Source organism: Mesoplodon mirus (assembly GCF_964341445.2).
Source record: "Mesoplodon mirus genome assembly, chromosome: 7".
Lineage (NCBI taxonomy): Eukaryota > Metazoa > Chordata > Mammalia > Artiodactyla > Ziphiidae > Mesoplodon > Mesoplodon mirus.
Window position 1 is genome coordinate 140,468,253 of NC_138983.1, and position 15,481 is coordinate 140,483,733.

The window sequence follows — 15,481 nt, forward strand, 5'->3', positions numbered from 1 at the left end:
TCTCCCGCGGAGCTGAGCCAGGGCTGAGCAGGATCTGGGCTCCCAATTTGGAGGCAGTGCGTCCTCCTCCTTGCCTGGTCCTCTCCCTGCCAGCAGTCCCCGTGCCTGGTGCAAGAAACGTGTTGTCTTCCAGTGACGGGCACTGCGGTCTCCCAGGGTGGCCCCGCTGCCCCTGCCACCCCTGGCTCCACAGCCTCCTTGGAAGCAGATGGTGCACGGCCCGCCCCCCTGCCACCGGAGTTAAACGGTGCAGGCACAGAGCAGAGAATGATCCTGGGGTGCGAGCTGTCTCCTCCACACTCCTTGTCTTGGCCCGAGCAGGTGGGAGCCCAGAGTCCCACCCAGCATGCCTGTCTGGGTCTCTTGTGCTGCATGAGCTCGTGCTACATCCCCGCCCAGCCCCTGCCCTGCTCCAAAGCCACAGGCAGGGCTGCAAAGGGCTGGGTTGGGGCCTCGGTTTGGCGGGGCTGTCTCAGGCCACGTGATGGGGGTCAGAGGCGCTTCCAGCAGGGCTGGCTGGGAGGTCTCCTCTGGTCCTGTGATCGCCCTGGAGCTTTTCCAGGCATCCTGGTCTTGGGGAGGCTCTGGTTCCGGGGGGGAAGCCATGGGGAGCTGGCCTGCCCTGGCACTCAGGCAGCTGCGCTGGGGCAGCCTCCAGCCTCCGGCACCTGCCCCTCCCTCGGCCGCCCGGGCTGCAGTTCGAGCAAAGAACAGGTGGTGGGGAGCATTTGTGGGGCCAGAGACGCACTTGACACTCCACGTTCAGTCTTCCCAACGCCTGGGCTGCAGGCGCTGACCTCGACCCCTTCCACCTGGAGTTTGCAGAGGCCGTGAGGGTCAGCATCTTGTCCAAGTCACCGTCGGCATGCCGTGGAGCCAGACCTGAATCCAGGCCCTTTGGGTCTGAGCTGCATCAGGAGCTCAGGAAGGAGGGTCAGGCCCCAGAGCCCCTTCCGGGAGGACCCCTGCAGGGCCCAGCACCCCCCTGGGGGGAGCAGGAGGGGGACTAGGAGAGGAAGAGGGGCCGTGGACGCAAGGGCCTTGGAGGGAGGCTCTGATCCCATCCGCTCTATCTGGTCGAAACATCTATGAAAGGAAGGGGGTGGGGTGGGCAGAAAAGCTCTAAAAATAAACTTAGCCATAAACCCAGTTGTGCATTAATTACTCTGGAAGCCATTACGGCTTGAAAACCCCATAACTTTAATGGAGGCTATTATAAGCATAGCAGCAAAATCATGGAGCAAATTACCAGGCGGTTGTTAAGCAGAGCAGGGAGAGCCCCCAGCCTTGGGGAGCACCAGCTGGCCAGCAGGGGGCGGGCCTGAGGGAAATGGGGCCTGGGGCTGGGGGCCAGGGAGCGGAGGCCTGGGGGGACCTGGGGTGGGAGCAGGGGAAGCTACCCCAGACCCAGAGGCCCAAGTCTGAGATGGGGCTGCAAGGACGACCACTGGCCACGGCCCACTTTTCCTGCCTGGCCCTGGAGGGGTGGTGGGCAGCCTGCCTGTGGTCCAGGCTCAAGCAGCCGCAGACCCAGGGCTGCCCTGGGCCCTTGGTGGGCACGGGCAGAGGAGTCAGTGCAAAGATGGAGGAGGGGCTCGGCCGCGCCCACAGCCAGGAGGAGGGGTGCGGCAGGGACACTGCGGCGCCTGAAGCAAGGTCCTGCCGGCGAGAGCGAGGGTGGGGCCCGGTGTCCGCCGAGGCCAGGACTCCCCACCAGCCACCGCAGTTCGTGTCCGTGACTGGCCCCCGCTGCCCAGCCCCTCAGCAAGTGCAGACGGGGGGCCTTGGCTGGACACAGACAAGGCTGTGCTGAGGGGCGTGTGAGCCCAATGGGACGGCAGAGGGGACGGGAGGGGGCGGGACAGTGCTCTGGCTGCTCCCCTGGGGTCCCTGCTTGTCCTCCTCGGCCTCCACCCTCATCTCCACACACAGGGCTGGACTAGGAGGTTCTAATGAAGTTTCAGTTCTGCCATTTTAGCACCTTGAAGTTAAGACAGGGCTCTGGTGAGAAAACAGGGTTGGGTGGCATTCAAGGCCAAAGTCAAAGCAAGAGGCCAGCGTAACAGCTTTCCAAGGAGCCCGGTCATGATTCATGGGCCAAGCAGCCCTGGAGGTTGGCCACGTCTGGGGAGACCTAGTTATAGGAATTTGCCTATGGGTTTTAGGGTGTCATGGGCTGTGAGAACCAGGGGGTGTCTGGGACCCAGATGGGGGGCCCCAATGTGTCCAAGGCTGGGCTGCAGCCGGGCAGGCTGGACAGGAGAGGCTGGGCTTGGGCCTCCCCAGGCCAGGGCAAGGTTGGCTTCAAGGCTGGATTCCAAATGCATGGATAGCCTCCCTCCTGAGCTGCAGGATTCAGACGAAAACCTCACCCGCGTCCCAGCACCTGCGGAGGAGGCTGGTTTAATTCCATTCAGCAAATATTAGTTCAGCATCGGTGGTGGGCAAGGCCCTGCTGGATTCCCCAGACCACACGGCAGCAGGGCAAGGGGCTTCACACGGCTCCGTCCCATCCCTCGGGGAGATGCTGCGGAGATGGCGTGTGCATGTGTGTGGCGGAAGTCAGTTTCACACAGACCACCCCAGCCCTAGTCTCTGGAGCAGGGTAGGAGCCGTGGTGCCCATAAGCCAGGGATGGTGGCGGTCACAGGAGGCCGCGGGGTCAAGAATCCTTCGAGGTGATGCGGACGCTGCACGTGTCCCGACAACTGCACGATCAGCGCTCCTGTCCCCGACCACACGCTCTTCACTGGCCAGCGTGGCACTGCCCGCCTGGGAAGCGGGGCTGAAGCCCGTCCTGGGAGCTTGCCACCCTCTGGGAGCCGCCCCGCTGTGCACACCGCCTTTGGCCTCAGCAACGACGTCTCGGAGGTGATCCGAGACCTTGGGACACTCGGTGAGCAAGCTGCGGCGCATCCTTTAGAATTGTTATGATGTTTCCCACCAATCTTCACCTCATTTGGAGAACTTTTCCCCTAGACTCGCCTCATGGAGCCTTCTGAGAGCATTCAACTTAGTTTTCCTAGAAATGACACATTTCTTTCTTTCCAGCTCATGTTTCTTGGTTTATGTCATATTCTGTGATGAGGAGAACAAGCAGAACTGTTGCAAACAGGCTGGGAACCAACATTATGGACTCTTGGATCACTGACCGCCAGAGGGGACCCCCAGCCCCGAGGACGTCGGTCCTGAGTCACTGGAGGAGAGGTGTTGAGGAGAGCACTGTCGTGCCCGGGAGGAAAGAAACGGGCCCGACACCGGGAGCCTGAGTCCCGCTGGGGCCGAGCAGATGTCAGGGCCCGGGGGTGGGGGGGAGCCGGGTGGTGGTGTGAGAGGACGGGCGGGGGTGCCAGGCGCTGCAGGAAGCAGGACACGGGAGGGGTTAACAGCAGACAGCAGGCGGGTGCGGTTAGGGCTCCAGTTCTACCCTCCAGCCCCAGACAGTGCCCGGGAGGGAGGCTGGATGCTGTCCCCGAGACCTGCAGGGGCCCTAATGGGATCAAGGGATTAGTATTGATCCTGCGGCCGCTGCTCAGGACAAGCCAGATGCCAGAGCTAATCAGCTCCTGTCCAGTCAATCCACACTCCATTAACCGGCCCCAGGCCTCTCCTCCCTGGCCACTGCACCCACACCGGCTCCACGGGGGAGGGGGCAGGACACGGGGGCCTCTCCACCCACCATCTCTGTCTTCTCCCTGCTCCCGTCCCCACCACCCGCAGGGGACCGGACACAGAGGGGTCCACAGCTCCTTCCACCTATGAGGAGGGCGCAATGCCCAGGTGGGCTTAGGGTTGGCCCTGCAGCTCACAGCCCTGCCCTGGGCAGGTGGGATTCATTTCTTCATAAAGCTGGTCCTTTATCTCCACAGCAGCCTGTGGGGCAGGCAGGGAGGTTTCATCCCCATTGTACACGTGAGGAAACTGAGGCTTGGAAAAGCCCAAGGTCCTGGAGTCAGCAGAGCTGCTCACATCCAGGTGCCCCATGCACAGTGCTCCCTGCCTGCAGGCCGGCCCCCCAGGGCCACCCCCAGGAACGGGCTCCCCAGCGGGCTTTCACGGTGGGAGCTGAGGAGGAGGGGTGGCCAGGCCCTGGGGGTTCTGCATCCCGGACCCCAGGCCTCGTGCCATCTCGTTCCCTTCTCGCCAGGAGACCAGGCCCCGGACGGGGCAAGATGTCAGCTCAGCTCAGGCTGGTGTAAACCACACGGAACAGCTTTGGGTTTCTTCTGCCCAAGAGTCAGGAAACACAGTTCATCGGTCGTCTGTCTGAGGTGGTTCCCTTGTTTTCTTTCTTGGTTTTTCAGATATAGCCTTGGGATCAGGTTTGGATTCTTAGTAAAGAGTGAAAATGGGGGTCTGGTCTGCGTGGTCTCCCCTGCGTCACTGCAGGAATTTGAACGGAACAAGCTATCAGCCCCAGTGGGTTTACTGGAGTTCATAAATCAGCAGCGTGGTCTTTGGGCTGGAGGGTGTCCACTCGTCCCACAGCCTCCTCGCAGGAGGGCTTCATCTGGGGGGTTTCCTGCTGCTGCTCTGGGCTGCGCCCGGAGCACACGGGTGACCCGCGGCTCGGCTCAAGGTGGGGACAGCGACCAGAGGGACACAGACCAGATGGAGAACTGGGCTGTCGGACAGTGGCCGTCTGGGCCGAACGCCCCCTGTGAAGAGCCACCACGCAGAGGGTCTTGGGGTGGCTGTGCAGGGCTGGGCAGGGAGGGCACCCAGCAGGGAGGTGCTGACGGGAGCCCTGGGCAGGCGGGCAGAGAGTGGCACGGCCGCGGTCTTCCCCTGCGTGGTGGGGGGGACAGTGAGGGCGGGTCGGGCTCTGCCATCTATGGACTGGGGAGCGGCCCCTGCATGGAGTCCAGCTTCTGGCCCTCGGCTTGGCCTGGGGCTGGGGGAGGCTTGGTCTTGGCAGGAGCTGCCTCCCCAACCCCCTCTTCCCCCTTCCTCCCTGTATCTCTGTCCCTGCCCCCTTCTGGCAACCGCGCTAGCTTTTAAGAGAAACGTCACTGTCCCCAAGACGAGTGCCCCTGTGTTCTCCCGCAGCCGACCTGTGGTCACATGCTTACAGCTCTAACCACCCAGTTCTCCTCCATCTCCACCTTCCATGGGTCAGGAGCCCAGCCGACGTGCGGGGTCCCATGTGCAGGGGCCCCTGGAGGGCTGAACGGGGTGCACTTGGTTCCACGCCCGGGGTTGGGGGGCGGCAGAGGCCACTGCCCCAAAGTCACAGGACCGTGGGCGGCTCTGCCCTCGGCTCCCTGCCCCGTGTCCTCCGCAAACACGGTCACCCACGCCCTGGGACCAGCAGGGAGGGCACCCGGGGCAAGTCTGCCGCCGGGACGCGTCCTCCAGGACACTATGAGACTGCAGGAGGGGCAGCCCATCACCTTGACCACGTTCTCCTGGTCACAGGCGTGTCCACACTGAAGGCGTGGACAGTGGGCGTCAGAGGTCACGGGGACACCTTAGGGCCTCTCCAGCACAGCAGGGAGGCCAGGTCACTTCCCGACCTCAGCTCTCGTCTGGCCCCACAGCCAGCACACCCGAGGGGCTCCCCATGGCCTCGGCCTCCCCCTCCCCCTGCCCGCTCTAGCCTCAGTCCCCTCCTCCAGCCTGGAGCTGTTCTGTGTCTGGAATGTTCCACGGACACCTTAAACACAGCAGAGACCCCACCGTCGTCTTTCTTTCCGGAGCAGCTCCGTCTTCCTCCTCGTCTCGGCGGCCAGCACAGAAATCCCGGGCTGTTCCCACCGCTCCCTGCAGCCGCTGGGCCGCGCCGGATGCTGGTCGAGCCCTGCTCTTTCCTCCACAGCCTTGCATTGAGATCTGTCTGCGCAGTCCACCCCGCTGCCTGGCCCGCCCCCCCGACTTGCTCTCCCCAAGACCTCCTGAGTCCCCCTCCGTGGCATCCGAGGCGCTCGGCTGTGCTGCCTCGTCCACCACCAACTGCCTCCTCTCTGCTTCCCTTCCACCCCCTGCCACCACCGTCCCTGACCCCACGTCCAGCCCGGCGCCTTCGCTCCCTGCAGCGCTCGTGAGAGCTCTGGAAGCTGGCAGACCTGCCTCGGTCCATCGGACGGTAACTCCCCTCCCACCCCGAGGTCTGGGCCAGCCCCGGGGGCACAGGTCTCAGGCTGAGTCCAGAGACCCAAAAAGCAAGCCAGCCCAGCCCTCACGGCCAGCATCCCCTCATGTCCTTTCTCCCTGTGGCCTCTGACCCCCACTGCCCCCTTTGCCAGGCCTCTGCCATGGCCCAGCGTGGAGGCCTGTGTCCCCCGGGGCCCACTGGCTGCCACGGGGTCCTTGCCCTGTGGAGCCCCGAGTACCAGCTTCGTCACTGTGCCCCCACCCCCTGCCCGCTTGACTCCATCTGACTGGCCCGACGGCAGTGGCCGCAGCACCTGCTCTCCCTCCTCCTGGAAGTGCAATTTGTAGTTTCACTCAGGAGTGCGGCTGGGGCCGAGTCCATTCTGCGAGCTCCACGGGGCCACCCTCTCCGGGTGACTTCACAGGGCTGCCCGTTCACGTCTTCACACATGTGTGCATGCGTGTGTGCTCGTGGCCAGCACCCTATCTGAATGAGTGCACATGTATCTGTGGGCCCACGCATGGGTCTCCGTTCAGCGAAAGATGAGCTCTCGAGCAGACCAAGGTCGGCTTCTTTGTGCCCGCGGCACGAGCCCGGAGAACAGAGGGCTCCACTCGCGGCTCCGAGGACCTTCTCCCTGCACCCTCCGCCTGCCCCCCGCCCGCCCTGGCCACAGGCTGAGCAGCAGCGGCAGGTAGGTCACCCTGGCACAGGCCGAGGTCCCGCCGGGACACGGTCCTGCTCGATTCCAATACGGTCACAGCAAATGCCCTTGATTGAACACGCCAACCTTTCCCGCCAGCGCCCAGCTCACTGCATCGCCCAGCATCCTGTGAGGTGTGGGGCAGCTTGGGACACAGTGACACCCACTGGATCAGGCCAGTGCCTGTGGGGGCAGGAGCCGAGGGCTCCGCAGATTCTGGTGGACGGCGGGGCTGGGGGACCAGACGAGCAAAGCCAACAGCTTCCAGTGGACCAGGGCAGCAAGAGCCACCGGGTGGCCAGGCGGGCCTCCCCTCCTGCCAGGCTGCCCTGCATGGGTGGGAGCAGTGCGCTCCCTGCCGAGGCTGAGGACACCAGAGCTCAGAAGACTGTGGGACCCTTGCACCCTGGGCTCCAGGAGCTGGGGTGGTGCAACCGGGTCTCCTTGACCCCCCTCCACTGGGGAGGCCCAGGGAGGCCGAGAAGGGCCCAGGGCTGCACTGCCTGGTGGGTATGGAGTGCTGGCTGCAAGGACGGTCCACAGCGTGGAGCCTGGCACAGGTCCTGGTGACCCTGGCGGGCCAGTGAGCAGGGCATGTGGTCTCAGCAAGGCCAGGAGACCAGAACTAAGCAGGCTGGGTAACCTGGAGGTTCTGGCCCTGGAACTGAGGGTCTGACGCCCGGCTGGGCCAGGACAGCTGTGCAGGGCCGTGGGCGAGGCTGGGATTTGGATGCCCTGGAGGGGTGTGAGCGGCCGAAGGCAGTCTGTCCCCACTGCACCGTCCCCTGCCCTTGGGCTGTGCAGCCTCCATTTCCTCTGGTGCTGATGGCGGGCGGTTTGGGGTGGGGTGCTGACCGGGGGACACCACCTGGACCTTATCCCTCCCCCTTCGCAAGCTTTCCCAGGCCTGAGCGTTCAGTGTCCACACAGCAAACGGCCAGCCCGCATCCTGCGAGAGCTTGTCGGTTTTTGTGTCTGTCCGCAGCCCCCAAGCCATGGACTCCTCTGGATCCACCCCAGGCCCGGGCCAGACACGGAGCAGGGGCTGCCCCAGTGTCCCTGTGACTGAGTCCCTTCTCGGTGACTCTTACCAGGCCACTTTGGGATCAAATGAGGGGTCCATGGAAAACACTATCACAGCGCCTGGCCCACAGAGAGCACCACGAATGCTGGGCGACGTCAACTGTAATAGAAATTATAGCAGCAACCATGTTGTTTGAATCCAGCCGAGTCCAAGTGTCTGGAAGAGAAGGGGAAGCCAGGGCACCTCAGTTCCCCCACTGGGTCAGCACTGACCGGTCCCTGAGCAGTTCTTCTAGCAGATTCCTCCCTCCCAAGGACAAGGCTGTGCCGAGGAGGGTGGTCCATGGGGCGTGGGCTCCGTGGCAGTGTGATGAACGGGATGTCCCGGCTCCTGGCCGCGGGCTGCCTGCCGTGGGCTCACGCAGCTCCCTGGGCGGGCACCGCTTTTGCAGTTCTTCTTTTACAGATTTGGAAACTGAGCTGGGCCTGCCCTGGTGTTGGGACACCTTTCTGTCCCCCCCATTAGTCCTGTGTCCCTGCCCAGCCTCCAAGATTCGCACCCAGGGCAGGACTGGCGATTTCGGAAGGTCAGGGGTCCCCCGTCTCTCCTCCTGTCTCCAGAGCTGTCAGAGCTGCGGTTCTCCTCCTTCGGGCTGAGCTTGGGGGTGTGGGACCACTGACCCCGGGCTGCTCGTTTCCTGCTCTTTCCCCCTGGAAGCAGGTGAGGGCTCCCGGAAAGCTGCTCTCACCACCTCTGTTTCCTGTTACTCCTGCTGGGTCCCTCGTCCCCTCCCCTGCGTGTCAGCTGCGCCCACTGCCTGAGGAGAGACAGTTCACGGAAAGTGTTGCAGGAGGTGCAGGGGGTCCAGCCCAAGAAGGCCTGTGAGCCCGAGCGGGCAGCACGTGCTCCCCCCGAGAGGCACGACGGATGGAGGGCCCCTAAACTCGGCCCCCAGATGGTAGATGCCGCCGACACTGTCTGTCTGTTTTACAGGCCGTGCATTATACAGCCGGCAGCAGGGCTGAGCGTCGCGGAGCTGTGTGCAGCGGGGCTGGCCCTGCGCACGGGGCTCCTGGGTCAGCAGGGCTCCCGGCCCAGGGACAGGCTCTGCGAGGAAGGGTCCTGGGTGGGGGGTCTGGAGGGAGCAGGGCAGGCGACCCTGTCCCTACCCCGGCCCCACCTGGTGCCTCTGCCTGGCATGCTCTTCCCTGGCCGAGCGCCTGCCCCACCTCTGGGCTGGCCAGGAGCACTCTCCCGGGGACTGTCATGCGGGCTGGGCCCTGGGGACACGCGGTTGGCACTGGGCAGGCGGCGCGGAAGGCAGGGCTCCGTCCTCCCTGCTCCTTGTGGCACCTGGGGCACCGAGGCGTCTGCGGCCTCCCGGAGGGAAGGGCAGTGGGGAGACACCATTGGTGACCACTTCTGCCCCACGGTCTGGCATCAAGCGACCCGCCAGCCTGATGGCCAGGCAGACAAAACACATCCACACGGTGCAATCCAGCCCGAGCGGGGACGAAGCCCGGACCCCTGCTCCGACGTGATGACCCAGGAGGACACTGCACTCAGGGCGGGGCAGGCGCAGCAGGGCCAAGCCCACGTGACCCACCTACAGAGGCGGGTAAGGGGTCAGACTCGTAGGGACAGAAAGCAGAAGGGGGGCTGTCAGGGCTGGCGGCGGGGGGTTTAAAGGGTACAGAGTTTCCAGTTTGCAAGATGAAAACGTTCTGGAGATGGATGGTGGCACGACACCGCGAACGTACTTAATGCCAGTAAGCACTTAAAGGCGGTTAAGATGGTCCATTTTCATTTTACTTTACTTTACTTTTTTTTTTAACTACAGAAAGGAACCTGTCATCCAGAAGTTCTGGTTAGATGGGTCATCAATGACACATCCAGACACTTGGTGGGGCATAAGAGGGCTTTCCTTGCAGCGGGGCTGGGTGGGCACCTGTGTGTGGTCCCAGTGCGTGGCCCTCCTGCTGGCTGTCACTTGGGAGCGTTACCATGAGGAAATACGCACAGGGCACGCCTGGGGGACGCAACCCCAGGGGTTCCAGATGAGCTGCTAGGAGTGAGCAAGACATGGCCAGAGGATGGAATGCACACCCACAAACTCACACGCATGCATGCACACACGTGCACTCACACATACGCATGCATGCACACACTGGAACACACAGGCACGCACACGCAAGGCAGCCTGCTACGTCTCCAGTCTTGGGTGTGGGGAGGGGTGGAGGCTGGAATGCTGGTTTACAGGAGGGAGAGGAAGTTAATATCGGCAGGTGATGAGTTAGGTGAGTCATGCTTCGGCTTTAGTTCCGAAGCTTTCTGAGAGAAAAAGAAAAGAAAAGAACCTGCTCAGAGGCAGTACAGCAACCCAAGCAGAGCCGCCCGGGAGCAGAGTGGGCCCGGGGCCCGACGGGCAGCCCCACTGTGAGCCGGTCCGTCCTCCTGCTCTGTGCTGTGCGGGGAGGGCCTCCCCGGAGGCCTGGTGTGGCCACTCCACTGGCCGCACCTTCCAGTAACTGGGCCTCCAGGGATGCAGCCTGACACCCCGAGTCCACTCTGACCTCCAAGGGCGTCGGGTCAGTGACGGGGGAGGGGGCTGAGGACGAGCCTGGATTTCCTCAGGCTGCAGAGGCCGCCCGGGGGACCCCAATCAGCTAATGGGGACCCAGGGCTTCGGGTTTGGGCTGAGTGGAGCTGGAGCCCCCAGAACCGGTCTCGAGCCAGCGAGGGCCCCGATGGCTCACCCAGCCTGAGGATTTCCAGGCTGACCTCACCCCTCTGGTTAGAGTGTGCAAGCACATATCATGCAGGCTGATGATTCACTGGTTTAATTAAGGTTTCGTGTGTATTTTTAATGCGTTGCCTGTGGCCTGAACCAGCTGACCTTCCCTGGGGCCCTGTCAGGATAGTTGAGCTGGGTCCTCCTGGGGCAGCTATCACAGGAGGAGAGTGAAGGCCTGTGCCGGCTGGTGGGGGAGAGGAGCCCGGCTCTCAGTGTGGGCCTCTGACCCCGAGCCGGGGGGGGCTGCTCCTGTGGTCCCGCTGCCTGTCTCTGTCCTGCAAGAGCACAGGGGACCTGAGAGAGGGAGGGGTGGGCATTGGGAGACTCAGGTCACAGTCTGGGACCAGGCACCAAAGTGCTGTGTGACCTGAAACAGGAGTGGACCCTCCCTGGGCACCGGCTTCCTTATCTGCAGAAAGAAGGAAGCACCTACAGCCACAGAATCCTAATCCCAGGCCAGGCCGTCTGCTGGCCTCACCGCTAGTCCATGGCTATGGATGCGGATTCCTGCTCCCAGATCTGTTCCCTCTTCCCTTTGCCTTCTCGGCTGGTGGGCTCCCCACGCCTGCCTCCTGCTCCTGGGGCGTCCGTCATGGAGAGCTTACCAAGGGAAGCGGTGTAATCGCGGTGGGAAATGTTCACATGCTTCATGCTCCTTTCAGTGCAGATGAGGAGATAGAGGCTCCTGAGATTCTGTCACCCAGAGCGCGGCCGACACAGCTGGGCCAGGAACCGGGCTCAGCCAGCTGACCGCTAATCCCGTCTGGCCCAGGGCCCCTCTCGCTCCGCTGGACCAGGGCTCCTTCCCTTAGGTCCAGGGCTGGGAGCCCAGGCAGAGCCCTCACGTCCCCACCGAGATGCTGGCGGAGGCCGGAACCCCATTTGCTCCTTTTACTTTGAACACACAGGGGCTAAGGAAATGCTCTTTGGTGGGAGGTGCGTCTGCTTCCCTGTGGATCTGGCAGTGTTCACCTGCAAAGGCAGACACACACCCCACCTCATTTTCTGTCCCTGGAGAGTGGTGCAGGGCTTATTAACAGGCCACGTCCCCATCACAGGGGAGGAAACTGAGACTCAGGATGGCTGGGAGATGGAAGCGAGGCCACACGCTGGGCCCCTTGGCACGCTTGGCACAAAGTAGGCTGTTCCCTAAGTGTCTGTTAGGTGACATCTTAACTAAATGAGTAATTTAAAAAATTGCTAAGCAAAGCACTGTTCACGTTCTAAGTGAGTAACATGATTAACTGTAATCCTCATTCCTGCCTCACAAACATCCTGTTATCCCTGCTTAGAGACAAGACATGAGGGGCACAGAGAGGTTAGGCGATGGCCCAAGCCACATAGCCGTGCGTGGCAGAGCCGGGATGTGAGTCCAGCAGCCCACGCTGTCAGCGCCTCACTAAACCAGCTGTGTAGAGCCCAGAACAGCACTTGCCAGGAGAACTTGGGGACGCTGGGCACGTCCTACGTGCATCCATGCCATCCAATATGGTGGCCACAGGCCATGTGTGCTACTGCGCTCTTGAAATGTGGCTGGTGTGGCTGCAGGATGCCCACCAGGGAGGGAAAGCAGCCCGCCCCACGTCCAGTGTTGGGCTCTAGGGCTTCTGAGCGCTGGTTAAATGAACAGCCCAGGGTCCTGAGAGTAAAGAGACTCACGGCCTCAGAGGACAGATTGTTCCACTACTTCACGCAGAAGGAAGCAAGACGGAGAGGAGTGAGGGGGAGGGGACCGCACGCGCCCAGGCTTGCATGGGGGTCAGCAAGCACCCGCAGACCGGGTCCCCTCCTAATACCCACAGCCCTGCCCTCTGGTCTCTGCTCCCCCTGCTTCCCTCCCCCCTCCTCATGAAGCAGTAATAAGGGCTCACGTCTTCTACCTGCTGACAGCTCTAACACTGCAGGCAAGGCTCATCCCCAATCCAGCCAACGCTTGGAGGTCCAGACTGAGAATCCCCACTTTTGGGCTTATCGGTGGCAAAGCCCTAAACCCTGCCAGGCGCTTGGCTGGAAGGCCGCTATCCTGCTGTCAGCTGGCGTGCTCAGGGAGTACAGATTCATTTTAATATTGGCTGGAGCTAAACCTCATTAGAAAAGTAAATTTGCTGTAGCTGCAGAAAAAAAAAAAAAAAGCAACCCACACAGTCCTTCCTCCTAAAGCTAAACAGAAAACCTGATTTGATTTTGGATTGTTTGATGCTTTACGTCCCCAGAAGTGGCCCAGAGCCTGGAACACAGTAGGTGCTCAGTGAACGTGTGTGGAAGGGGGCTTTTGAGAGACTTCCGCCCACTCTGCCAGCTTCTAGCACCGATACCAAGAGGCCACCGGCCTGGGGTTCTCGTCAGTTGTGTGGATTTTTTGGGACAACCACTGTCTGAGACGTGCAGTGACCACACTGACCACCGATTAGACACGGGACCCATGTGGCTGCCATTCGGCAAGAAGACACCAAGCATGCCTCGATGCAGAGGCGTGGCAGGGGCTGGAAAAGGCCCAGAGTCTGGAGGCGTGGGAGTCTGAGGGGAGAGCCGGCAACAAGGCCAATGTGACCGGCCCCAGAGTGGGCCAGAGAATTGCTACTCCACATTCTAGAGCCATCCAGATCCCAGAAGAAGGTGGGGAGGTGAGCGAAATGCAGTCATTTCAGTAGCATCCACCGGGCACTTCACCTACAAACAGCCTGGTGGGAGAGGCTCCTGGATTTATGGGCCTTCGGGAGACCAGGGCTTAGAGGGCTCCGCTTTTCCCGAAGTCCACCCAGCTGGTCACAGAGGGGCTGAGGCTGCCCCGGCCTGGCCAAGCCTGTGCCCTGCACGGCACTACCTCCCTGCCTGCCACCCCACGCTCTCAGCAGGGTCCCCAAAGGCCTTCTGGCCTGGAGGCCTGGAGGTGCAGGAAGGAGATTTTCCTTTTCCTCCTCCCCAGGTGCTGGATCCCCCAGAGTCCACTGTACCCCGGGGCCGGGAGGGGTGTGGGGCAGGCACCAAGAGATGGGTCTCCCTGAGAGTCCCAGAGCTCACAGCCTGTCCCCCTCCTGCCTGAGGACCTCCCTCTGAACCCCACATTCATCCGAGCCTCGGGAAGATCCCTCCTCAGTAGGCCGTCCCCCCTGCTCCACGGAGGGCCTCCTGCCCTGGCTGATGGCTGCCACCAGGCGCATCCTGGAAGGAGGCCCGAGGCCGGCCCACCCGTGCCCCTGGGCCCCCATCATCTGTGCCTCCGTGTCTTTGTCTGCTGTCTCTTGCGCTTGCCTGCCTGCCTCAGGCTCTCAGGTCCTCTCTCTCCCTCTCCCCCGTCAGTTCTCAGCAGAGGGGAGCACTCAGGCCCCTCCGCACCAGCTCAGGCCCTCCTCCGGCCAAAGCTGAACCAACACGCTCCCTGATCCGAGAGCCTGGCTCGGGGCAGCTCACCCTGCCGTACCCGCCACGCTTGCCACGCTCCTGCCCTGCCTCATATGCTGTGCCACGACCAGAGAGGTACAGCTGCCCGGGGCCCCTCACCCCTCGCCCTTCAAAACTATGGTGGGAAAATGCAGGTCCGTCCAGCCGCCTGGTGCCGGGGACCGGGCGGGCCCCACCAGCATCTTCCTCTGGAGCCCCCGGTCTCTGCCTGTCCCCATGCTTCAGGTGGACGGTCAGTGCCTGCTGGTCCAGAAACCTCTGTGCACGTACTCAACCCAGCACCCGTGAGCCTCCAACAGGCGTGAACAAGGAGGGATTCCCCAGCATGTGCGGGTCAGGTACAGAACCGTGCACAGCAAGCCACTCGGCGCCGGTGCTGAATGGGGCACAAATCCATCAACCCTCCCTGTTCCATAACCTGGGGAAGCCTTCCCGCTCCCACCCAAAGGGGCACAGGGGAGTGCATGCAGCTCCAGAACATTTGGGGATGACGGGCATGGACTGGGCAAAATGGATAGTCTCTTTGAAGGTCTCATGGGGAAGGGTCTTTGTTCCAAACAAAGGAAGGGGGGGGACTTGACGTTTGGCCCAGTACAGGCAGTAGCAGTCACCAGCTAAGCAGGTTTGGGAAGAAATGTCTCAATCTCTGTGGTGAGGCAGGGAGACGTGAGGGACAGATGGCAAATCTCAGAGGACCCTGGAGCCACCGTCCTGTGAAGCCACCCGCCCCACGACGCCAGTAACTTATGCAGCTGTGCCCCGTTTCCGCACAACCACACTGGAGGCGCCACAGGCTTTGTACTGGGACATCCGCGCCCAGTCCTTTCAACTGGTACATGTTGCACAGCCCAAGCTCCCGATGGGTACCCCACCCAGACTGGTACCCACGCAGGTAGAGCTGTCCCCACCAGCCTGGGGCGACCAACCGTCCGCAAGGCCGGCTTCAGCGTCCAGTGCAGAGAGCTCCCCGGAGCCCCTGAGACCCAGTTTCTACAAGAATCCAGGCAAACGGTGCCCAGCTGAGACTAGGCCTGGCCAGGGGAGGACGGGGCAGGGGGGCCCGTCAGGGCCTTGTTTACGCATCTGTGTCTGGGTGGGTGCGGTCTCTCCGACCTCAGCTGCTGGGTCCCAGGCTGTCCCCAGGCACAGTTAGATCCCTGGCCTCCTGCTCCAGTCCCTCCTGCCTCACCTCTCTGTTCCTTCTCGGAAGTTGCGGGCTCTAGCCAGGGAGGGAGCAGGACCCCAGGCCCGAGCCCGGCGGCGGAGAGCGGGTGGTGAACTTGGTCGTGCCCCCCCCCCCCGCCCCCTGCACTGAATGTCCTAAGGACGCTGGGTCCCCTCGCCACCGCTCAGTCCCTCAGCCTCCCGGCAGAGCTTCAGAGACTTAACTTGCCAGTGGCTGGAGCCTCAGAGCTTGGGGACGACGCTGGGGAGCCGCTGCGGCGGGTGCTGGCCCCCGACTCC